The 26,449-nt window shown below is 32.6% G+C and overlaps 1 protein-coding gene across 7 annotated transcripts in view; it reads right to left on the reverse strand.

Moving 5' to 3' along the window:
• Window positions 1-26,449, reverse strand: part of LOC128207121 (G-protein coupled receptor moody-like) — a 199,629-nt gene that overhangs the window by 78,465 nt on the left and 94,715 nt on the right. For all 7 annotated transcript variants that reach the window (XM_052909882.1, XM_052909881.1, XM_052909875.1 and 4 more), the window contains 2 exons: window positions 11,506-11,573; window positions 2,942-3,009 (listed from right to left, as the gene is read on the reverse strand). The gene's annotated coding sequence lies outside the window, so the exon portion shown is untranslated. The remainder of the gene's footprint in view (window positions 1-2,941; window positions 3,010-11,505; window positions 11,574-26,449) is intronic.

The raw sequence follows: 26,449 nt of genomic DNA on the forward strand, positions 1-26,449 counted from the left end.
GAAATCGTAGGGACCCAAAAATTTCAAAATAACGATATTTTGGATTAACAATTTGCAGAAAATGAAAGCGTTCGCAAATTATAAATGGCGTGAAATATGAAGTCATGAAGATTCCAATGTCGGCTACACGTTACCAATACGATACATTCGGTTTGAGTTATATTTCGTACATAGCGAATTATTGTTTAATAAATGACGAATAAATCGTAATTATACTTCTTTACTAAAACACCATTAAACATTTAAAACAAAATGACGGCACATGTATGCAAATCGTATCCTCCCGTGTTGGTTACCGGGTCATTTTCCGGATGGTTCGGTAGCGGTTCGAGTTTACAATGCGGCGATCGAATCTGATGAGACATTTTCGAATGATATTCAGGTTTTGTTAACCAACAATTATATAGACTACATCACCCAAATGAATCGCTCATTTTTTACATCGATGCTGCTAACATACGCGTGCTCAATGCTAATCTTTAACAAACGTTAATTGTGCTTAATTGCCACCTCAAGCTGATGCCTGAGTGCATTTGCATGTGGTGTAACAAAATATGCGATGATCAAGTTCTAAATAAGGATTGATAAATAGATGAGATATACCATATCGGGACCGTATTTTTTACATCAAAATAGCGAATTTTTGGGAAGCGATTTCGGATTTATTTATAGATTATATGTAAGATAAACAAAGAATGAATAAAATCGGGACCGAAAAATAAGTTCGAAATAGCGATCATTTCGGATAAGCGGTGTTCAACTGTATTAAATATATCCTTTGGTGCTCAATCGGTGAAAAATACCACGATCTTACAAAGACAAACATATCTATAAATATCTGGCGCAAAAATACAATTCCATCAACAAAATCACAGTTGCGTGAGGAAAGCAGCATTTTAAAGTGATGGTTAATTGTAAGCATGGTTGCAGACACTCATTTCTCATACAGTATCTTCATAGACTTGTCTGAAACTCCAGAGATTTGTTCATTCCAGGATGGGATGACGATGAAGCAAAATGCTTTTGGTGTTTACTTATTTTGGGCTACTTCAATACCAGAGTGTGATTGATTAGGACTTTTGCTCTGCAGACGTGTCTGACAGGAAGATCACATAAACTGTTTATTTTTTTCTAGAAATGACCACGACTGTCATTTTCTATTTCGAGCGAAGCTATTCACTATCAAGAAAATGTAAAATTGCACAAACGGAATTGTCCAGCACTATGATTTTTACAATAAATGCAATTAGATGAAGTAGAATTTTATGTAGCAAAGTTTCCTGCATTTCTCTCGTTCTGGTTTTGCTTTTCTCCATCCTTTCTTGCTTGTTCCCTTATATACTATATCTATCTTTAAAATTCATGATATTATTAATTCATTAACTAATTCACTAAATGCATTTTTCTTTTCACTCTTTTCATTTTTTATCGCCCTCACCCCTGCTACTACATATTTTCATAGTGATCGATTCTCAAACTCAAGTCGTTTCGGAAATGAACTGCTTAACAGTTGTAATCGATAAATGTGTATGTAATGAGAAATAAACATTTAAACAAATTAAGGAAAATGTCTAGACTAATCGATCTTACTTTCATGTTTCTTTTTTGTTTTGTTATCTGTTAATGTATTGCTTGGTTACTAATCTGATACAGATTAATCAGATAAGAATGTGTGTAGCACCTTGGATATATTTTATCAGAGTCATCTTTCAGATTCTAGTGGCTGTGTTAGTGATGTGTATGAGAAAGGCAGTTCGTATTGTCAGAATCCTTTCAAGTCGAACCACTGCTTGTGCTTGTACAGCGAGGGTATACTTTGAGATCAGAACATAATTCATTGAATTAGTCGTGAAATTAGGTTTTACAAAAATGTTCTGGCTTAATGTCCTATTAATAGGCTACTTTTGTGTAATTTCAAGACAACGCATATAGGAGTCCATAAATTACTGACACAAGTCTTACTTATCTTACCTCAAAACAAAAACGTAATGACAAAAATGACACAAATTGTCGCTTTTTGGAAAAACAAGCCGGGACGAAGGAGAAGTGAAACGAAACAAAATCACCAACGGTAATCTCTGCTTTCGTTCATACTGTCACGGTCTTTGACAAATAAGGGTCAATTCTCGCTTATTGTGTGCGATATTGCTACTGAAAAATTTAAACTATATTGTTGTTTTGCATTGTAAAACCGGTTAGAGAAGAGTATGTTTGGTTAAAAGTACAATATGAAGAGGATAATTGTTTGTTTCAGTGTAAGATCGTAATATATATTGAACTGAATGAGCACCAAACTGAATTTTCACTTTTGGTGATCATAAGGTGTTTTTCTTTAATTTATACTTGACATCTATAATAAAACTGCTCCGAAGAATTTGTTTCAAGAAGTAATTGAGCAATTAACTTTATGAAGAACGTATGAATTATCGATAAAGGTGTTTTCTTGGCAGGTCTAATACATTCAATTGCCATTTCTTGTGAATTGGACAATAAACAAAGTATTCGAAGATAAACCACAAGTACACTATTAGACTTTTTTTACAGGTAGTATTTCATTTTTGCTAGTATCTCGCATGCTGCAAACGCAGCATGTTCTAATTAATGTGGGTTATTCCGATGAGTTGGTACCTGTAAAACTGTCTCTAACATAACTGAATATTTGTTTTTCTTGCTACAAATCTTACTGATATTACAGATGTAAAAACGTATATACCCCTTAGCATTTGAATATATCAGAATGTCAAAACCACAATATAGCCTGAATAAATTCAAAGGTTTTATATTCTGCTTATTCGAAAGACAAACACTTATCTATAAAAGTCATTTGGCTTCCTGCTAAATCCTCAATATCACACATATAAAATGTTTTATGCGCTGCAATTGTGTCGATAGATACTCCTTGTATTAGTTACAACAAGATAAACCATTCAATTTGACTGACCTTTGATGGTTATCTCCACAAGTATTCCTTTTTCTCACCGTAGCCACATTGATGACGTTCGGTCAGTTCTGAAAGGAAATGCATACTAGATTCATCAGCTATCGACATCCTGAAATATGTTAACATTACAGAGCCACATTTTCTTAAGGTATATCATCAGTGCGTGTATTCCACATGACAAATTGTGTCATAAATGCTACATCGGGGGGCAATATTTTTATTTGAAAATACTTTAAACAAAGATAACTTCACTATTCCTTCACCATTTTGAATCAAACATAGCGCAGTTCACGCCGCCGACAGAGCCCTATCTTCTGAGTCTTTAACCAGAGTTTGATTGAGATTTTAGTTTTTTAAAACACTTCGACAAACCTTTTCACAACACGGCTGTCTAACGGAGCACTGTCAAAATATCATTATTGAAATAGGTTCGTTGAAGTGTAAAAGGCAGGCCCTTTAGTACGGTTTAGACTGCCATTTGTTTTATTTTAAATGGTGTAATAAAAGAAGAGTTATATTTGATTTAAGTCTTTATATTAATCAAAATGTTGCCTTCCGGCGACGCATATATGACGTAATTTATCACGTGGTATACACACACTGATCATGTACAATTAGATGTATCACAAAAGACTGGAAACCCCATTCGTTTGGAACCGTTTGGTTTAAACAATAACTATTCAGATATGTAAATTACAATTTGTCAATAATTTTAGCATACTCATGAATTATTTTCATGGCTGGCATAACATGAAAAATAGACACGTGATATATGCACAAAACAATAAATACACAGAATAGACGAGGAGGCCTAAATACTTATACTATGTTTCACTTCTGTCATTCCGTCAAACTACTTATAATGGTATAAAGGTTGTTATGTTTGATCGAATATTGATAAACTTAGTTACGATGAGTACAGAAGGATGAGTGCTGTAAGTGATAAGATCGAACTTATACGAGGGATGAGACGGGGAAACGATGAGGGTGTGGGTGTGATCAGGTCAGGTCAATAGTGGAATCAAGTTTGTTCTAATTAATGTAGGAGATCAGAATCATTTAGTTTGTTGAATATAGTGCTGAACTTGTCTGAATATCAAGGCCTCATATGAAAGATTTTTTTCTTTTATTCGTAGGGAATGAATTACCAGAATCATTTTACGAACGAGTTTGGTTTGCCTTAAAGAATGCACTATAAGAAAGTTATTGATGGGTAGCCGTTTAAAAAAAAACAATAAATACTGTATATATTTTTATTATAGTTTATTAAACATATTAGTAATTAACATGAAGACCGTTCGGAATGATACCAATTTATATGGGGTCACAAGGCATCTACATTTAACATTATCACAATTGACCGATAAAAACAATTACACATCAAACACCCAAATACAGTTGGTTGATAATGCAATATTATATAATGGTAAGGGTGTTTGAAAGAAAACAATCTTAATAATCTTAATAATTACCGTGTTATAAGTGTTATTTATAGTGTTTGTTGTCGTAACCCGTTAGTCAAGGTCAATCATCAGTTGTATTAATATAGTTACATCATTTTAATATAATGCAATACTGTTTTCGTATAACTGTGCATATCCATGCCCCTGGAGTGGTGTATAGCGAGCGCAGCCTTAAGAAAATTGACTAAACATTAAGTACGGGTTAACATGTTAACATGGATTCGAGCCAAGAAAATAATCGAAGGTTTAAAGCGAAAGCGTTATATCAGCTTATTTTAATTATTCCACATAACCCATTCTTCCTCTGCATTTTTATATGAACACTTTATAAAATCTGATCTGATAGAAGCCTGTTCCTAATGGTTTCAGATTCCCGAGGGTCGGTTCAAAAGTTCAGTCATACACCAATAAAATCATGTGATGTTTGCAAAGAATAGACGACCAAATATTGGGATATGCCTTCTGTTCATGTTCACTGCAAGTGTTCTTTAACGGGATATTTCATTGTATTTATTTGTTTGTTTTCCCCTTTAGCAATGCCGGACTGCGTATTTTTTTATTAATTTGTCTTAACCTCGGATAAACAATTCTCTAACGTCCGTCAGTTTCATACTGTAATCTCGGCACAAGTATTGCGTAATGGGGATACATGGTTAACGTTAACGATATTATGATGACCTTAAAACAATAATTGTTCGTACATTTCAATATTATCCGCATAATTACCATTTCTTCAACACATAAGACTTTTGAAATTACAATATGTAAACAAATGACAATATGCGTACCACTTTGAAGGACTTCGATATACTTGATTGATTGGTTGGTTGGTTGGTTGGTTGGTTGGTGGTTGGTTAGTTGGTTGGTTGGTTGGTGGTTGGTTGGTTGGTTGGTTGGTTGGTTGGTTGGTTGGTTGGTTGGTTGGTTGGTTGGTTGGTTGGTTGGTTGGTTGGTTGGTTGGTCGGTCGGTCGGTTGGTTGGTATGGATAGATAGATTGATCTATTCATTTAGTGATTGATTGATTGGTTGATTTATTGATTGACTGATTGAATCTTCAATTTATAAAATATTAATCATAAGATTAAAAGCTTACATTTAGCAGTACTTCAAAATATATCACAACATAATACATTTAAAAATATAAGTAGGATATTGTAATACTATTAAATCGTTTGTGCGTTTAATGAACAATAACTTAGATCTATAAATTGTTCCTCGACATAAGACAAATCCTTTTGTTAGTTTTATATAACCTCGGATGGTCCATGACAGCCCTGGATCTTATCTCGATCCGTATGTAGGATTCAACTTTGTTCTCTAAATGACGTAATAAAGTAAGCAATTATATAACACATTATTGTCACATGTATTCTCGCAAAGACGTGTCAAACATTGTGATAATATCTAGCGCAGCATTATAGTGTTTCAAACAATATAATTTCCAAACATACCTCATTGATCGCGATTTCGTTCTTTTTGGCCCAATGAAATTGTTCTAGAGGCGAACAGGTTACATTTCGATTTTTTTAAATACATTTTACGCCAAAATAAACATAAGCATTATGCCTAAGTTCTAAATATTACAGTATTTGTTACGGTTATATATGACATGTGGGACAGTCGTCTCCTGGAACATTATTATGAATACTTTGGTTTATGTTCTTAAATGTATGTAATATAGCAATGAACATTTGTCGATTCCAATTAAAGAAAGACCGAGATAAACACAGGATTAAAATATCAAAAAAGCATAGTTTTATGATTGATGGGCATAAACATTATATTGACAAAATGTACTTGAATTTTACTCACCAAAATCATAGAAACATTAATTTACTTTTTAGAAACAAAATTAAAGCATTTGGCACAATTCCTTTATTTATTGTCGTAGTCATTTTAAATATAACGCAAAAACAGAACTGGAATATTTGATACAATCCATTCAAGAACAAAATATTTTGATGGTACTAAACCTGAGATAAATGACACATACATGAGGTGCATTTTACGTTTCGCTTGATTTCACTGAAAACAAGTTAATTTATAATGTTCGACATTCTAGGATAGGTTTAATTGTTTGATGCCTTTTTATCCCCATGTGATTTTTTCTGTTTATCAATATTGCAATTTCCAAAATCATGTGGCCAGCCAAGCGTCGATCACAGTTTCTACTAAAATTAAGATTAGCACATTTATTTCCATCTAGACTGGAATTACTGTCTAAATACTAATGTATGCCCCATCAATTGCAGCCAACTAGTGCATACAGACAAGAGTTTTGGCCAAAAAACAAGTTCCAGTATTTTGCATACTTAAGCAGAACTACGTTTACTTCATTTAGTAAATGCAAATAACTGCTGGTTCTGACAATAAAGCTTGGCCAAAATCTATAGATATCGACAGCTTTATTCAACAAACGAATGGGGTGATAGCACGTTCTATTTTTCTAGTCTGTAACTCAGCAAACACTCCAAGGGGTTCACAAGCAAAGTATCGTTCAATACAACATTAATAAGGAACTTTCATGGAAACTTGATGTTCGCCTTGTCCACCTTTTTTATTGAAAATAGGCACTGTGAAATATACCCGTTTTACTAACATTCATTTTAAAATTGAATTCTGGTTTTATATCTGATGTATATACATGGAGAATAACCTGGTAAAATGAAAATTATGAAAACATTTCTTGTCTTCATTATATTCAGTTTTAAACGATGGCTCAAAAGTTCAACTATACCTTAAAAAGCCAATGCATGTAAATTGAAAATATAGTTTTGAGTTATATTTCAGGAGAAATGAAAAAAAATGACAGTTATTTCAATAATTATAGCTTGCGAGAACTGCTTCTACGAAATATATTGTCACTTACACGTCAACTTAGCACACGCTTGTTTCTCAAGAAAGTTACACTCTTTCTCATAATATGTACTTGTTGAAGTTCTCGTTTTGTTTCATTAACTTATTATCTCATTGACAATCCAACCGTAAAAATCAGTTAATAACATTGAATGTGCCTCTCTTGATCTTTCTCATGATAAGAATAAAACTAAAAAGTTAAAGCTGTAGAGCAGTGAAAGTCTTGTTTTTATCTCGCTCATATGCGGTATCCATAAAGCTTGAACAACACATCCAGAATGAATGTGTCCATAAAATGGTAAGGAAACATTCGGTAATGACTGAGCTATAAACTTACCAACATGAGTAACGGGGACCCTTTGGACGTTTAATTTATATGGAAATGTAATTTAGTGATGCATTTTAAAATCCATGTCTTTATATGTCATTTGAATTGTGATCGAACCCCACTTTCGTCTGCATTTTTAATGAATTGTGTCCAAGCTTAATCTAGTATTGAAACATAAGGTGATATCATGAATTATTACAGAATCCAATGTCATTATTTGTTTGATGTTATATTCAAATACGGTGTGTCTTTCATATTTTTTTTATGTTTTACCACTATGATGCTGACTATGTTACTTCTGCAAGGTGATAAAGTGTGACCCATTGCTCAATATCAAATCCATTAACGGCATGGAATCTATTTGGCAATATCCGTTTCTAATGTTATATCTCTTAGAGCAGAGATAGTGGGGGCAAAAAAAAAATGAAACTGGAGTAAGACATTGAAGCTAAAGTATTCTTTTTAATTAATTGTTTGTTCTTATTTGATTTCTCTCTTTCAAGAGATGTTACTGATGAAATAGAATCAATAAATATAAGTCATTGAAACAAAATCTGAATACAACTTTTAGATGTTTCTGAAAAACTTGATTCACAATATTTCAATCAAACACTTGAATTATGTTTATGCTATGCTAAGATGATAATTATAAAATCATTAAATGATATATTATCGAAGTCAAAAAGACTAATGTATGCATATGTACATATCAGACAGAGTTCTAGACATCTCAATGCAGTTCTACGAACAGCTAATTGCCGAATACATTCAAGAAATTGACAAAAGACTATTGGCTAACACAACTTTTTTCAAAGTACATTCTGGACGAAATTCTTATCCCTGCCATATCTGTGTTTCTAGAATGGTCAATAACTTTTATACGACATTAAGACCTATGTTTACTTTTGTTCTTTTTTTCTGTCATAGTACCTAGATGTTTGTATTGTCTTCGTATTTTAATAGTCGTTCTGTTATAATATGTATATTTAAGGCTATGGCATATGGTGATACGTCTCTAGTTTAAGTAATCTACTAACATCCTGCATCAGCTGATACGCTTTTCAAGAACTGATATATGCATTGCTTTATACCAAGATAATGCAGATACTCCCGAACATAAGCAGCTTCCCTGACGGAAAAATTAGAATGTGGCCTCATTTTTTGAGCCACTGCCAGTGTTGGATCTTTCTAGTAATCAAGTTTTGTTTTTTGTGGATGAAAATGTTATTTTGTTGTGTTTTTTTGGTAGCTTTGTCATACAACAAAACATATTTTGGCCAATGAAGACTAAATTTATGTGAAGCATTTGGAAAAAAGTATCATGGTTAAAACACCAGTTCTTGGTTTGTTTCATGATAAATTGGTGTTAAATTATCCCTCTATGTCAGGGACCAGTCTGATGCGCTTGAAGATGATGTATAGAGTGAAGTTCACGCTAGGTTGTTAAAACAAATTTAGACGTGGGTGAGTAAAAATACATCAGTTAATATGTTAATTGTTGTATGAAGTTTCCTGGGAATTCGTATTTAGTTATACAACGCCAAACAGTTATCTGACGATGATATGACATCGTATTTAAGTTCAAGCAGTTGTTTCATTTGTAATTTGTTTGCATGAATGTAAATGTTCGAACATTCAGCTTCAAAGATCAAGAAAACGTTTGATAAAACAGGACAGCTATTTTCTAATAAACAGTTGTAAATTTTTAACTATAATTTTTAGGAACCTTTTTAAAATTTCATTTTTTTGGCATTATTTTCTGACTAAAAAAGTGACGTGTTTAGTTTCGAGGAAGGGGAAGTTAATAGATTTAAATAGTTCTTAAATTTGATATTTTCCCTCCTTAAATTGATATTTTCACTGTTAGCATTTCACTGTTAAACTCCTAAGTTCATCGATAAGCATGGAATGCATGTACAAATCTTTTCTCAAAGCTTTGCTTTTTTGATTATTCAACTCAAGAAAATACAAGATTTGGGTAAAATCAAAAAGTGAAAACAATCTTCTTTCATTTTATTTCATTGGTGAACTTCTACACGTAAGAGACATGAAAGAAGACAACATATCTCATATGGACAATTTCTTCATAACCTTGGTTGAAACTCCAGAGATTCTTTCATTTCAGAATGGGATAATGATGTAGCAAAATATTTGTGTGTTTATTTATTTTTGGCTACTTAAGTAACAGAGTGTGATTGATTGTGATTTTTTTTCTGCAGACCCGGCTGACAAAAAGGTCACATTTATTTAATATTAGAAATGAACACCACTGTAACTTCCTTTTTCGAGCGACGCTATTCACTATCGTGGGAATGTCAAGTTAAGTTACAAAAACGGCAGTGTCAAACACTATATGTAATACAATTAATGCAATTAAAAAAGTAAATTTGATTAAGTAAAGCCTTCTGAATTTCACTCGTCCTTCATGTCTCCTTACATTCATTCTTTCACCCATTCAATAATGAATTTACTTTAAAAATGCTAGTTCCCTTATATCTATTTATTCTTACTCCAAAATGATAAACATTTTTCAGGTGAAGCTCCAACCCAAGTCGATTCGGAAGTGAACTGCCCAGCATTTGTATACCATAAACTTGTTTGTATTGTGAAATAAAAGATAAATTAAGAAAATGTCTAGACTCATCAATCTTACTTAAATGTTTCTTGTTTTTGTGTGTTTTTTCGGTAAATTTATTTGCTAACTCATAACAAATTGATTAGAGAAGAATGCTTGTTACACCTTGGATATATTTTATCACAGTCATCTTTCAGAACTTAGTGCCCGTATCAGTGATCTGTATGATATAGGGCAATTCGTATCGTTAGAATCCTTTCAAGTGTGCTTGTAGTGCAAGGGTATGCTTTGAGATCAAAAAATAATTAATTGAATTAGGCGTGAAATTCGGTTTTCAAAAACGTGATTGTTAAATATGTCCTAAGAACAAGCTAGAGTTGTGTTATTATCAGACAACCCATATAAGAGTCCATAAATTACTGACACCAGTCTTACTTGTCTAACCTCAAAGCAAAAACATAATGACAAACAGTGACGCAAATTATCGCTATTTGGAAAAACAAGCTTGGATGACGAAGAAGTAGAAAGAAACAAATCCCCAACGGTTGTCACAGTTTCCAATAACACTGTCACGGCCATTGACAAATCAGGGTCGTAACTCGCTAATAAATTGCGAGTTTGCTACGGAAAATGTAAAACTATTATCTTGTATTGCATTGTAAAACCGGTAGGGGAGGAGCGTTCTCGGTGAATGAAAAATATGTTAAGAATATTTGTTTGTGTTTGTTTTCCTTTAATTCATACTTGATATCAATATTTAAACTGCTCCGAAGGAATTGTTTCAAGAAGTAATGGAACCCTTAACTTTCTAAAGAGCGTGTGAATTATCGATAAAGGTGTTTTCTTGGCAGGTCTAATACATTAACTTGCCATTTCTCGTGAATTGGACAATAAACACAAGTATTCGAAGATAAAACACAAGTACTCTATTAGACTTTTGTACAGGTAGTGTTTCATTTTTGCTAGTATCTCGCATGCTGCAAACGCAACATGTTTCACTTAGTGTGAGTTATTCCGACGAGTTGGTACCTGTTGATCTGTCTCAAACATAACTGAATACTGAATACTATCTTACTGATATTACAGATGTAAAAACCTATATACCCCATAACCTTTCTGTATAACAGAATGTCAAAACCACAATATAGCCTCATCTACAATAAATTCAAAAGTTTTATATAAGTATTCTACCTATTCTCAGGACAGACATTGCTCCATAAAAAGTTATTTCGCTCCCTGCTAAATCCTCAATATCACACATATAAAAATGCTTTATGTGCTGCAATTGTGTCGATAGATACTCCTTGTACTAGTTACAACAAGATATTCAATTTGACTGACCTTTGATAGTTATCTCCACAAGTATTCCTGTTTATCAACGAAGCCACACTGATGACGTTCGGTCAGTTCTGAAAGGAAATGCAAACATAGATTCATCAGCTATCGACAACCTTAAGTATGTTAACATTACAGAGATACATTTTCTTAGGGTATATCATCAGTTTGTGTATAACATAGCGCAGTTCACGCTGCCTACAGAGCCCTACCTTCAGTCTTTTACCAGAGATTGATTGAGAGTATAGTTTCTTAAAATACTTCGATAAACCTTTTTACAATACGGCCTTCTGACGGAGCACTGTAAAAACATCATTTTTGATACAGGTTTGTCGAAGTGTTTGATGAAACTAATCACCTTATCAAACTTCGGTAATAAAATGAAGTCGGGACTCTTTAAACGGCATAGACTGCCATTTGTTTTAGTTAAAATCGTGTAGTTAAAGAAAAGCTATCTTTGATTTAAGTCATTTTTTAAGCAAAATATTTCCTTCCGACGTAGCGTATATGACGTAATTAATCATGTGGTATACACACACTGATCAAGTACAATTATTTGTATAACAAACGACTGGTAACCGCATTCGTTTAGAACCGTTTGGTTTAAACAATATCTATTCAGATATGTTAATTACATTTTGCACATAATTTGAGCATAAACACAAATTAATTGCATGGGTATCATAGCATGTAAAACAGACACGTGATATATGCACAAAACAATAAATAAATAGAATAGAAGAGAAAGCCTCAATGCTTATACTATGTCTCACTTCTGTCATTTCGTTAAACTGCTAATAATTGTGTTAAGGTTGTTATGTGTAATAAAATATTAACAAAATGAGTAAATGTTCTGATGAGAAATGAAGGATGAGTGGAGTAAGTGATAAGATGGACATATTCGAGGGATGAGACGGGGAATCGATGAGGGTGTGGGTGTGATCAGGTCAGGTCAATAGTGGAATCAAGTTTGTTCTAATAAATGTAGGAGATCAGAATCATTTAGTTTGTTGAATATAGTGCTGAACGTGTCTGAATATCAAGGTCTTATTTGAAAGTTGTTCTTTTATTCGTAGAGAATGAATTTGTAAAACATTTACCAGAATCATATTACGAACGAGTTTGGTTTGCCTTAAAGAATGCATTATAAGAAAGTTCGTTTAAAAAAAGAACAACAATAAAAACTGTATATTTCTTATAGTTTATTAAACATATTAGTAATTAACATGAAGACCGTTCGGAATGATACCAATTTATATGGGGTCACAAGGCATCTACATTAAACATTATCACAATTGACCGATAAAACAATTGCACATCAAACACCCAAATACAGTTGGTTGATAATGCAATGTTATATAATGGTAAGGGTGTTTGAAAGAAAACAATCTAAATAATAACCGTGTTATAAGTGTTATTTATAGTGTTTATTGTCGTAACCCGTTAGTCAAGGTCAATCATCGTTTGTATTATTAAAGTTACATCATTTTAATATAATGCAATACTGTTTTCGCATAACTGTGCATATCCATGCCCCTGGAGTGGTGTATAGCGAGCGCAGCCTTAAGCAAATGGACTAAACATTAAGTACGGGTTGACATGTTAACATGGATTCGAGCCAAGAAAATTATCTAAGGTTTAAAGCGAAAGCGTTCTATCAGCTTCTTATAATTATTCCACATAACCCTTTTTTCCTCTGCATCTTTGAAATGAACACTTTATACAATCTGATCTGATAGAAGCCTGTTCCTAATGGTATCAGATTCCCGAGGGCCGGTTCAAAAGTTCAGTCACCAATAAAATCATGAAATTTATTTGACTTTTCCCCTTGAGCAATGCCGCACTGTGGTCAATTGTATTTCGCGACAAGTGTACTTTTTGATTAATTTATCTTAACCTCGGATAAAGAATTCTCTAACCCCCGTCAGTTTCATGCTGTAATATCGGCACAAGTATTGCGTAATGGGGATACATGGTTAACGTTAACGATATTCTTAAAACAATAGTTGTTCGTACATTTCAATATTATCCGCATAATTACCATTTTCTTCAACACTTAAGACTTTTGAAATTACAATATGTAAAAAAATGACAATATACATACCACATGTAGGACTTTGATATGCTTGATTGATTGATTGGTTGGTTGGTTGGTGGTTGGTTGGTTGGTTGGTTGGTCGGTCGGTCGGTCGGTCGGTCGGTCGGTTGGTTGGTTGGTTGGTTGGTTGGTTGGTTGGTTGGTTGGTCGATTGATTGATTGATTGATTGATGATGGATGATTGGTTAGTAGATTTATTTCTTAAATTATTGATTGATTGTTTATTGATTGATGGATTGATTGATTGATGTGTGGATAGATGGATTGATTTATTTATTTAATGATTGATTGATTGGTTAATTTAATGATGGATTGATTGATTGATTGAAATTTCAATTAATTATACATAAATCATAAGATTAAAAGCTTACATTTAGCAGCACTTCAAAATATATCACAACATAATACATTTAAAAATATAAGCAGGATATTGTTATACTACGAAATCGTTTGTGCGTTTAATGAACGATAACTTAGATCTATAAATTTGACAAATCAGTGTCAGTACTCAATATTAAATTGAGTCCGAGTTTGCTACTGACTAATTTAAACTTTTATGACGTATTGCATTGTAAAACCGATAAAAGAGAAGCAATTTCGGTTGAAATTAAAGTATGTTGAGGATATTTGTGGGTTTTTTTTCTTTAATTTATACTTGACACTAGTAATAAAACTGCTCCGAATGAATTGTTTCAAGAAGTAATAGAACAATTAACCTTACAAAAAAACGTATGTATTATCGATAAAGGTGTTTTCTTGGCAGGTCTAATACATTCACTTGTCATTTCTTGTGAATAGGGCAATAAACACACGCAGAAGAAGAGAAAACACAAGTACACTATAAGAATTTTGTACAGGTAGTATTTTATGTTTTGCTAGTATCTCGCGTGCTGCAAACGCAGCATGTTCCACTTAGTGTGGGTTATTCTGATGATTTGGTACCTGGAGAACTGTCTCGAACATAACTGAATACGTGTTTTGTCCTACTAGAAATCTTAATAATGTTACATTTGTAAAAACCTATATACCCCAAAACCATTGAATATACCAGAATTTCAAAACCACAATATAGCCTCATCTACAATAATTTCAAAAGGTTTATAAAAGTATTCTGCTTATTCTTAGGACAGATATTGCTCCATAAAAATCATTTGGCTTCCTGTAAATTCCTCAATATCACATATATAAAATGTTTTATGTGCTGCAGTTGTGTCGATAGATACGCATTGTACCAGTATTTGTTACGGTTATATATGACATGTGAGACAGTCGTCTCCTGGAACATTATTATGAATAATTTGGTTAATGTTCTTAAATGTATGTAATATAGCAAAGAAAATTTGTCGATTCCAATTAAGGAAAAAGACCGAGATAAACACAGGATTAAAATATCAAAAAAGCCTAGTTTTATGCTTGATGGACATTAACATTATATTAACACAATGTTCTTGAATTTTACTCACCAAAATCATAGAAACATTAATTTACTTTTTAGAAACAAAATTAAAGCATTTGGCACAATTCCTTTATTTATTGTCGTAGTCATTTAAAATATAACGCAAAAACAGAACTGGAATATTTGATACAATCCATTCAAGAACAAAATATTTTGATGGTACTAAACCTGAGATAAATGACACATACATGAGGTGCATTTTACGTTTCGCTTGATTTCACTAAAAACAAGTTAATTTATAATGTTTGACATTCTATGATAGGTTTAATTAACTTGATGCCTTTTATCCCCATGTGATTTGTTCAGTTTATCAATATTGCAATTTCCAAAATCATGTGGCCAGCCAAGCGTCGATCACAGTTTCTCCTAAAATTAAGATTAGCACATTTATTTCCATCTAGACTGGAATTTCTGTCTAAATACTGATGTATGGCGAATCAATTGCAGCCAACTAATGCATACAGACAAGAGTTTTGGCCATAAACTCCAGTATTTTGCATACTTAAGCAGAACTACGTTTGCGTCATTTAGTAAATGCAAACAACTGCTGGTTCTGACAATAAAGCTTGGCCAAAATCTATAGATATCGATAGTTTTATTCAACAAACGAATGGGGTGATAGCACGTTCTATTTTTCTAGTCTGTAACTCAGCAAACACTCCAAGGGGTTTTCATGCAAAGTATCATTCAATACAACACTTACTATGGAACTTTCATGGAAACTTGATGTTTGCCTTGTCCACCTTTTTTATTGAAAATAGGCACTGTGAATTATACCCGTTAAACTAGCATTCATTTTAAATTGACTTCTGGTTTTATATCTGATGGAGAATAACCTGGTAAAATGAAAATTATGAAAACATGTCTTGTCTTCATTATATTCAGTTTTAAACGATGGCTCAAAAGTTCAAATGCAAATTGGAAATATAGTTTTGAGTTATTTTTCTGGAGATATAAAGAAAATGACGGTTATTGTAATAATCATTCTAAGCGTGAACTGCTTGTGCGAAATATGTTCTCACTTACACGTCAACTTAGCCCACGCTTGTTTCTAAAGAAAGTTACACTCTTTCTCACAATGTTTATTTCTTGAAGTTCTCGTTTTGTTTCATTTACTTATTATCCATTGACAATCCAACCGTAATGAAATCAGTTAATAACATTGAAATGTGCCTATCTCGATTATTCTCATGATAAGAATAAAACTGAAAAGGTAAATCTGTAGAGCAATGAAAGTTATTTATCTCGGGCATATGCGATATCCATTAAGCTTGAACAACACAGACAGGATGAATGTGTTTATAATTATGTTTAGGAAACATTTGATAAAGCCTGAGCTATAATTTTTTCGAACATGAGTGACGGGGACCCTTTGGACGTTTAATTGATATGGAAATTTAATGTCGTGATGCATTTATATTAATCCATGTGCTTATACATTATCTGAATTGTGATAAAACCCACGCTCGTCCGCATTTTTAATGGATTGTGTTTAAATGTATTGGCTTCGAGGATAAAACATTCTAATGTTTTATCAATGTTTCAAGTTTGATTTCAAGAGAAATTGCTGAACAAACATAGTTAATAAATCAAGAAATATAAGTTACGGAATCAATGCATTTAGATGTAACATAAACTCTTTATTTACAACATTTAAAAATCTTTGAAATATGTTCATGCTAAGATGATAATAATTCAATACCTAAATAATAAATTATCGAAGTGAATATTAGTAATATATGCATATGTACATATCGGAGTGCAAGAACATTTCAATTAAGTTCTATGAATTTAAAGCTATTTGCCGAATACATTCAAGAAATTGACAAAAAAGTGACATGCACAACTTTTTCAAAGTACATTCTGAACTTTATTCGTATCCCTGCCATAACTGTTTTTCTAGAATGGTTAATGACTTTTATACGGTGTGTATATGTATTACGACTATGGCGTCGGATGGTTTGTCTCTAGTCTAAGTAATCTACTAACATCCTGCATCAGCTGATATTGTCCTCATACATTGATGCATGCATTGCTTTATATCCTGATAATACAGATAATTCCTGACAGAAGCAGTTTGCCTGACGGAAATATTAGAAGGTGGCCTCATTTTTTGAGCCAAGGCCAATGTTGGTTCTTTCTAGTTTGTTTTGATGATGCAAAAATAAATTTTGGTATATTTTTCTCATCACTCTGGAATAAAACAAAATATATATTTAGGCCAATATTGATGAAAGCGTCAGTTTGCTAATATCACCACATTATGTTGCATAAAAGTGCCATAGAAAAACAACAACTCTTTTTGTTGTTACGAATGTATTTATACAACTGACAAAACTAGCAGGTTGTTCAAATTAACACCATGAAAACATACTGAACATTTACAGGTCAATACAACAAGAGATTCAGCCTGTATAATATATATATATATATTCACTCAAAGCTTTGCTACTCTAAAAGATGCAAGGTTTCGGTAAAATAAATGTGATTTCTTTTTTCACTTTTGAGGGTGAAAACCTACCCGTCTGATGACCTATGTATACAAATTGATTGTATGGTTCTTGAACAAAAGATATATATTACCCTTAATGGTCAATTCGTGCATATTAGGTGTTCAAAACAATTGAGAAGAAATAAGTTGGATATGGGTATGAAGTGTTTGGCAAAGCCGAAATATCTGTAGAGGCTCGTATTAAACACAGCATAGCTTTTGAGTGATTCAAATGGTAAATTATATGCACTACAAGAGATGCACATCTAATGTGTTCTTTGTAATCATGATTTTTAAGACAAATGTCACCTGTAAGAAGCCCGAGATACAAGAAGAAACTCACGGCGCCATAACCTTTTTGTTATTTTACACATGCCGGTGATACAAATTACTGGGGAAATACAGCAGCGTGGCGCTTGATCAAAACAGGCCAGCACAGTTATGCAAACAAGAACTTTTCAATATATGATGAATGTTTGATAATGTTTGGATCATTTCCTAATATTTATGTCGTATATAAAGTGTGACTTCAATCTACTGTGTACAGTTTTATTGCTTTTTTTTTTCTTCAGCCTCTGTATATCTTATTTCTTAACCATATTTTGGCAACCCCTACAAAACAACAAAATAAACATGAATTTAGCAAAATTACAACGGGATAAGCCCAAACATAAACTATAAATATATACCGTGTTAAGGGCCTTACACACACTGAACGAGAGAAACAAAACAACACAAACGCGAAGCAGATTACACCTTTAGGACCTGGAAATTCTAACATCACATTCTAATCTCGTAGATGTCATCACGCCACTTGGAAGACTTTCTCAGTATTAATTGAAACCGTTACAAGTTCACTGTTATATAAAGATGACCAAGACAATGAATAAATACCCATTAAAGCATAAATTACAGAATTATGACTACATGACTACGCCTCGTACTAAATATTGTGCCTATGTTAGTACTATTTCGCTATGTGTGAATGTTAAAGATGCACACTTCGTCCCAAATTGTATGTACCATAGTTAATACAAGTGTTTTAATTTACCCAAAGGGATGAATAAATATCATCACCAGTGTTTCTTATGAAGGATACTGTGTTAAATTTTAAAACACGGTATTTCTTCGTTCTTCTTTCTTCCTTATGAGACGATAGTTGATATGTTTAAATCTTTTATCACTCACCAGTCATTTTATATTTTTGCGTTTTCAGCATTAAACATACAGCTACAATCTTGTTATCAGTAATTAATATTTTACATAAATGCATTATTTAGTAAGTTGTAACAGGTTAAGCATTCAAAAGTTATGTTTGTTAGACAAGTGTTTGTAGTGATTTTAAATAAGAGTGTCACTTTAAACAGAACCCACGAGACAAAGTTGATGTGGAGAAGCTTTCTGTTTTACAATCATGCTTTCTATCGAATTTAATCTAATTTAGCTTCATGCATTTCTATTCTGAATCAAACATTTTCGAAGTGCATTCCAGTCTATTTAGAGTGCTGCCGGAAATTCATTAACTGAATGCATTATCATTCCCAATGAAACATTTCAGAAGTACAATAGAAAGCTTATTTACAGTTATTTTCACAGGTAAAACATTGCACACAGTAATACAGTAGAAACTTCAGGGACCAGTCCAGCTAGAGTTTGTTAACCATTAATGATCATCGCACGATGACCAAAAGTTGAAATTAAATAGACAATGTTATAACATTGTTCATATTTGGTCATATAAGTACATGTACGTTTACATAAATATAAAGGATAGACACTGCCAAACTACACATGGTGTGTTAGACGTCTAATAAGATTTTGCCTTTGTATTGTGCACGATTATTTAATTTTGTCTTTGTGCACTTTTTAACTAGAATTTTAATAATTTAAAACCCCTTGTCTATTTCAAATTTCACGGCAATGCATTTAAACCATTATATATTTTTTGTGTTATAGTTTATATATTACAAATGAAACGAATGGATTTCAAGAGAACGAAAGCGAACTCTGGAATATGTTAACTGACTGTCATACAGAATCGTTTCAGTCACAAACTTCAATAACCAAAACAATGGACACGTAATACTACGCTTTATTGGTTTGTTTGAAATGAGGATTTTATTATAATATTTATGGTTCAGACTGGTCTAGTAGTAGAGGTGTCCGCCAATCACATATAAGGTCGTAGGTATGATCCCCGCCTGTGTATTTTTTCTATAACCTCTCCAAATCTAAACTAGTATTTGTTTGTTTCATGGAAACGGCCTCGAACTTTTGTCCCAATCGACCGAACAAATTTGTATCAACTAAAGTAAAGAATTCCTGTATTAAATAAATAGTTAGATACAACTGGTCATTAAACTTTTATGTAAAAATGCCAGAATCTGGAAACGAAACATACTCCTGCAATACCAATTATTGTTTTTATAGTGTTGTTGAATGTTATACTTGCTGGACAATAGCTGTTTTAATGAGTTGTTACAGCTTATATATTTTAAGAAGATAAACGCAAAGAATTTTGAGCAAAACATTATACAATTGAATTGAATAATATGATTAAAGTGAGACATACAATTCGAAACACAATTGATAAAAAACAAATTTAGATAAGCTTTTGACACAAAATTATTTCATACATTTATTTCTTTAAATCGTATGCCTGACATATGCTTTAATTTCAATTTATCAGTCGGACGTAATACAGCTCGTCCAATGATCCAGATTGTCATTTAAGGGAGGTGTTGTAGTGCGTAGATGTTTTCAGGTATGCTGTGGCATTTTCCATTAGACAAAAAAGTACAGGTACAAATTATTTGCCGGCAATACTTTTATAATTATATGTTGATGTTTTTAATTCAGTTTAGTTACCGTTTGACGTTGTGTAGTTTCCTTTGTACTTAAAATAATCATTTAACGCACTAATTACCGCAATTAGCTTGAACAGAAATACAGTTATAAATACGTTACATAGGGAAAAATATTAATGCATATGATATTCCTGTTTTCTGTGTACCGAAACAGAAACATTCGTGGTCAGAACAACATTGAAAGCATTTAATGATAAAAAGTATGTTATCCCATTTATTTTATTTAAAGAGTCTTCCACAAGGCAAAAGTTGTTTTGAAAGATTAAAACATTACATTTCATATTTCAGTTTATGTTTTAGGTTGACCATTTAGCAAGCCTTGTATAAAAATACCTTCTAGCATGTTCAGTTGTAAAAGAAGATGAGCAAAATTTACGATTCATGCTCAAAAAGCATTTGCATTTATATCGGAAAAGTCTTCTTCAAAACGAATATGTTTTGTGCACACTATTAAAGGGTTTTCAATCGACAATGTGTTGTGGATTTGTGGCGATTGCTTCCATTTTAAGAAAGGTATGCATATTTGAGTAACCTGGAAATGAGTCATTGACATTAAACATAGGGAGTCGACAGACCTCTAAGAAAATAAACGCTTTTGCTGTTTAACAAGAATAAAAGCATAATGATTAAATTACATCCGTAAAATTTGCTCAAATTCTTATAACACACTAGCATGTTGCAGAGGACATATATTTCACCCTTTGAAACACTTTAAAGTGACACTCGTATTCAAAATCAATACATACAAAAGTATAACAACCATCTATTTTGAGTGATAATCCTTTAACTTCTTCCTAAATAATGCATGTGTGGAAGGTATTAATTACTGATAACAAGATTGTAACCGTGTATTAAATAGGAGAAAGTGCAAAGTATATGAAATGATTGCTAAAAGATTTACCGTGGTACACTATAGTCTCATAAGGTAGAAATACCGTGTTTTATGCGCATTTCTTTCAAATTAAACTCGTATCCTTCATACGAACCATTGTTTTTCGACATATATTCATCCTTTTTGGAAAATTCAACAATATCATTAATTGTGATATATCTTATTTGGGAGTAAGAGTGCATCTTTAAAGCATCTTTTAGAACATTTTAATTGTTGACTTTCCCCCACCGCTCCTTCCACCACTATTCACTGTTTTAAATTTATTATGGCCATAAAATTATTGCCATAAATCAAACGAACCAGAAAGTAGGCCAACCTTTAGAGCCGAGGTAATTGATAAATAAAAGAAGTCGTAACACTCTACTGAAGTACACCTCTTTATTGTCAGAAACTCCTACTTTCTCCCATTGCTTGAGAACGTGTCCTAGATTTCCGTCTTTATGTAAGAAGATCATGCGATTCATTAATATGATTTTATGTATCCTGTTTGCCACATTTCTCAGAAAAACAAATGTTTCCTTTTTAACTTGCATTACAATATTACTCGAACAAACAAAACGGAGCTTATAACTATTCCGTTACGATTTGCAGGAGTTTCCTAAATACGTGTTATTTTGGAGTTTTAGTCCCATTACCAAAATGGTTATTGGGTTGCGATGAAAACCAAGATATGACACCGTTGCTGCCTCTTCAATATGCAGAGTTAAACTTTATTATTTTCCCTGAAATGTGAAATATTTGCCTAAATACTGGTATAAACTCAATGAGTTATAGCAAATTTTATTTATACAAGACTCCATTATCTGCCTTAATATTGATATATACTCAATAAATTATTTACAATTTAGATATTCAAGACTCTAATATATGCCAAAACACTGATATAAACTAAATTAGTTATTGTCAATTTATTTATTAAATACTCGAATATCTGCCTAAATACTGCTATATACGCAATCAATTTTCATTTTTTCGATGAGAATTTTTCTTTCGGCCTTATGCAAGTAAATAACATAAAACACTTATCGGTGCATGACTTGACTAACAAAGGGAGTGAATTTTCTAAGGAGAAAGATAACAATTAATTATAGGAAAACGTATGGTACGAGTATCCTATCAAATGAATCATTTACGTGAAACGCTAGAAATGGAATTTGTCTATCAGAGTTTTGCATTTTGACATTGCAATGTATAAGGAATGTAATAAATAGTCTGTAACCTAAAATATTGGCTGTTCAACTGACCTAAGTGCATGAAGGTTTTTTTCAAGAAATATATTATCCCGAACATACATATTCAGTTAAGCCCACATGGCCCATGCTCAAAGTTATATGATGATAAATGTATTTATACTGTCCAATAACTTGCCAAAACAATAGCGGCTATTGTGCTGCATATCATAGGTACGTGGATAAACAATTATTTTAACAGCAAAGACAGACGCTACGATTTTTTTAATATTTGCCTAATGCTTGTCATGTAATTATATAATTACTAAATACCCCTGTAGGGAGCTTTTTCTAACCATGATAGATTTATTATACATGTGTTTATGTTGATTAGTACCCCTGTAAAAAAAGATAATTAAATCTGAAAGTAAAAAGTACTTTAATTATGATTTAAAAAACTGAAGTGCCGACTTGCCGTAAAAGCCGTAAATTGGATATATAAGCTCATAGCTGTATTTAATAGAATCTTAATGTAACCATATCTTTCGTGGGTGTCATGCTATCAATATGATCACGAAATCTTACAAAAAGAGTATATTCGCATTAAAACAGCTCTTACCTAACTTAGTACGTAAACGTGCCAATGATTTAATTATTAGCTTTTTAGCAATTTATCTTGCTTGTTATCCCTTTACAATATCTTTTCTCAGGGAGAGTTACAACGTTTTGACATTGATTTCATTTCTATAAACCGAGGCGAGGAAAATAAAATGTTTACAATATTCCATATAACCTTGAATGTATAGAATTACAAAATTAGTTTAATCGTAAACAGTTAAAAACTCAAAAAAAAAACGTCTTATATTTCTTAATTATAGCCACTAGTAAAATTTACGATGCTGATGAGAATACGCCTACGTTAGATACTATAACAATATCTGCGTATTTGAAACGATTTCACCATTAAATTACTATTATGGACGGGTTTTGTGTATGGAAATAACGTGAGCATTTAAATCTGTACATGGTATGAACATGCTGGATATTATTGCATGTGTTATATCAACAAGTTTTGTTTCCAAATAATCAGAATTCTTATCAAAAGTGTTGAAAGTCTGCCATCAAAATGTTTATCAAGAGTTTGTCAAAATGGTCTAGCTGCATTTGAATAATATCATTAAAAAATATTAAATAACCAAAATGATAATTATATATTATATAACTTAATATAAATTTATTGATTTTAGTTCGTTTGTTAAATAATCAGACAAAGAAGGATAGTGTGAGACGGTCGTCCGCCAGGTTTAACTCAATTATCAACAGAATGCCGACAGTTTATAAACGGTTAGTGCGAGACTGAACAATAAGGAGTCCTTAGAGTTGGACTGGCTACAGGCTCATTTCGAAACTAGAATGGCTTTTTATCATAGTGGCAATGCAACTTACAAATACCGTTACATCAAACCATTGAAGTCAAAGTCAAAACTGAGTTATATGGGATTGGTAAGAGTCTGATTAGGAGAATATAAGGGGTTTTCAAGACAGTTTTAAAGAAGCAAGAAAGAGGGAAATCAAGCTCAAGGAAAGAGTAAAGAAAAAAAATATTTTAAACCTAGGAAAATGAAGTGAAGGAAACACTGTTTAAAAAGGTTGTATTATAAAGGGTTGTCAAGAGGCATGTTCTTAAACTAAAGTGAGTTGTAGTGGAGTGGTAAGGGAACCAGAAAGAGAAAAAGCAAAGATCGAAGAGATGCAAGTATAAGTTGAAGTAAACCAGAACGTCAAAATATCATGTTTAAGACAATAGTCGGGCTGCCACAAAGAGGAGAACCAACCATTGGTGAGAGGGAAGAGAAATCAATGTTTATTATTTCGTCAAATAGAAGGCAAGATAAAAAGAGATGGATTGTCGATAAATAGGCTTCTAAACTACGTTCCCGTTTTGCTAATCTCTGCATCAGTATTATATGTCCACTGTTAATAAAATTAATGCTTTAAGTAAGGTACAATACAAAATGCAGCTGTTTTGAACTCATTTCTTAATGAAACTTCTTACGTGAAAATTGAAGACGTAAAACTGTATGGCAAAAGAAAAATAATATCCAGACCTAGAAAATTAATAAATAAAGTTGCCGCCTGGTAAATGCAAACCTGGCAAAAATATTACTACGTCGGAAATTGATTGTGCCTTTCAGAGCGCCTTTTCTTCTAAAATGTTAATGCTTTATTCGAAAGTTAGACAGACTTTTTTCCAACGAGACAGCTTGATATGGAAATGTTATATCTTATGCAATCATGTTCTCTTTCAACGTTGATTTAAATTAGCTGCATGCATTCTCATTCCTTACATACAAGCCTATTAATAGCCTTTCCAAGAACTAGCAATGCACTTATAATTCAGTAGAAAATGCAGGGATGGACCAGCCCAACAGCAAAATATTTCTTGTGGGCTTTTTCATTGACACAATTGTGGAACAGAATTTTAGACTAACAGACAACGCACTTTTAATGCAGTAGAAATTGCAGGGGTGGACCAGCCCAGCAGCAAAATGTTTGTTGTGGGCTTTTTCATTGACACAATTATGGAACAAAGGTTGAGGCAAACAGACAATGTTTTCACCCTTGATGTTTTACGCTAGGCATTTTACTAGTAAAACTCCACTTTGTTTGCCAATATTTCCTTATCGTTGTCAGTTTCTCACCCAAGAGCCGGATGTTCACCCTATAAGAAGAATTTTCCCCAAGCCTTTGAATGTGTTCACCATGTGCATTCTTCCAAGCTAAAGGTATCAAACCTTCGTCCTAATCAAGCTACATGATTAAGTGTAAACACAAACGTAGACTTATCATAACATTTCTTGAGTTGATATCATCCGTATTCTACCTAAACAATTGTATTCATTTAAAGTGACAGAATACACCAAAACATTGTTCTAAACCTGTTGGTACTTTATACAAAAAAAGTCCAGTCGTCGAGAGCTTAAACATAAACCTCGTTCAATGGCACAGGGACAACGTCAGAACAATAACACACACGTTGACAAACAACACATAACAGATATAATTTATAACACTAAGGCTGTATCAGGGATTGTTGGGTACCGCCTTTACGCGGTCAGCAAAATGTTATTTTACTGTGTGTATCGCCTAATGTAGAGAATTTACATTAAAAAAAACACTTTCGGTTATATTTTTAAACAGATTTGTATTTCCGAACCGCTGTAGAAAAGAGTTATGCTATATTCGGACTTCTGTTTTGTTTACATAACGCTTTTTTTATTTCACAAACCAAAACGGATTGAGTTAATATGAAGTGAGTTCTTATACTAATTCCGAATGCGATTTACAAATTCACGTGAATCCCTATATACAAAATATGTATTTATAAAAATAAGGTTAAAGAGTAAATGTTGTTGCACTAGTTTTCCTGAAGAAAGAGTCGAATGTAGTTTATAAACGGCGGCTGAATCGTGGAGCAAATGAAAGATTTGATTACTTAAATGCACGTGACTATTCAATAACAATCTATTTAAAGAAACAAATGTGTATTTTTAACTTATCATTTAATTGTTTAAGGCAATATTCGGGATACATCCTTTGGTCTTGAATTTATTCTGATTCATGTGTAGTTTTCGTCGCTCTCAGACTAACAAAGTTAAATAAAAGGTATTTGTGAACTGCTGTATTGTCAGCAATCAAATATCACTGCTGAATATAACTACAAAAACAACGATAGGTGGTGAAAATTTGAAAGTTTTTTGTTTGGTTGTTGTTTGTTTTGGTCTAGTTTCACAGAGACTGAAAACGGTAGTCTTTAGTTTACATAATCTTAGATGTGATATGTCTTTGGCGTTTACCCAGTGCCATTAAACCGGGTTTATGTTTAATCTTTTTGCTACTGAGCTTGTTTCTGTAGCTTTTTGCATGAATATATCATTATCGTTTTTCCGAAGCAAACACGCCAATGTGCGATTTAA

The sequence above is a fragment of the Mya arenaria genome, chromosome 11 (genome assembly GCF_026914265.1).
Source record: "Mya arenaria isolate MELC-2E11 chromosome 11, ASM2691426v1".
NCBI classification, from domain to species: Eukaryota; Metazoa; Mollusca; class Bivalvia; order Myida; family Myidae; genus Mya; species Mya arenaria.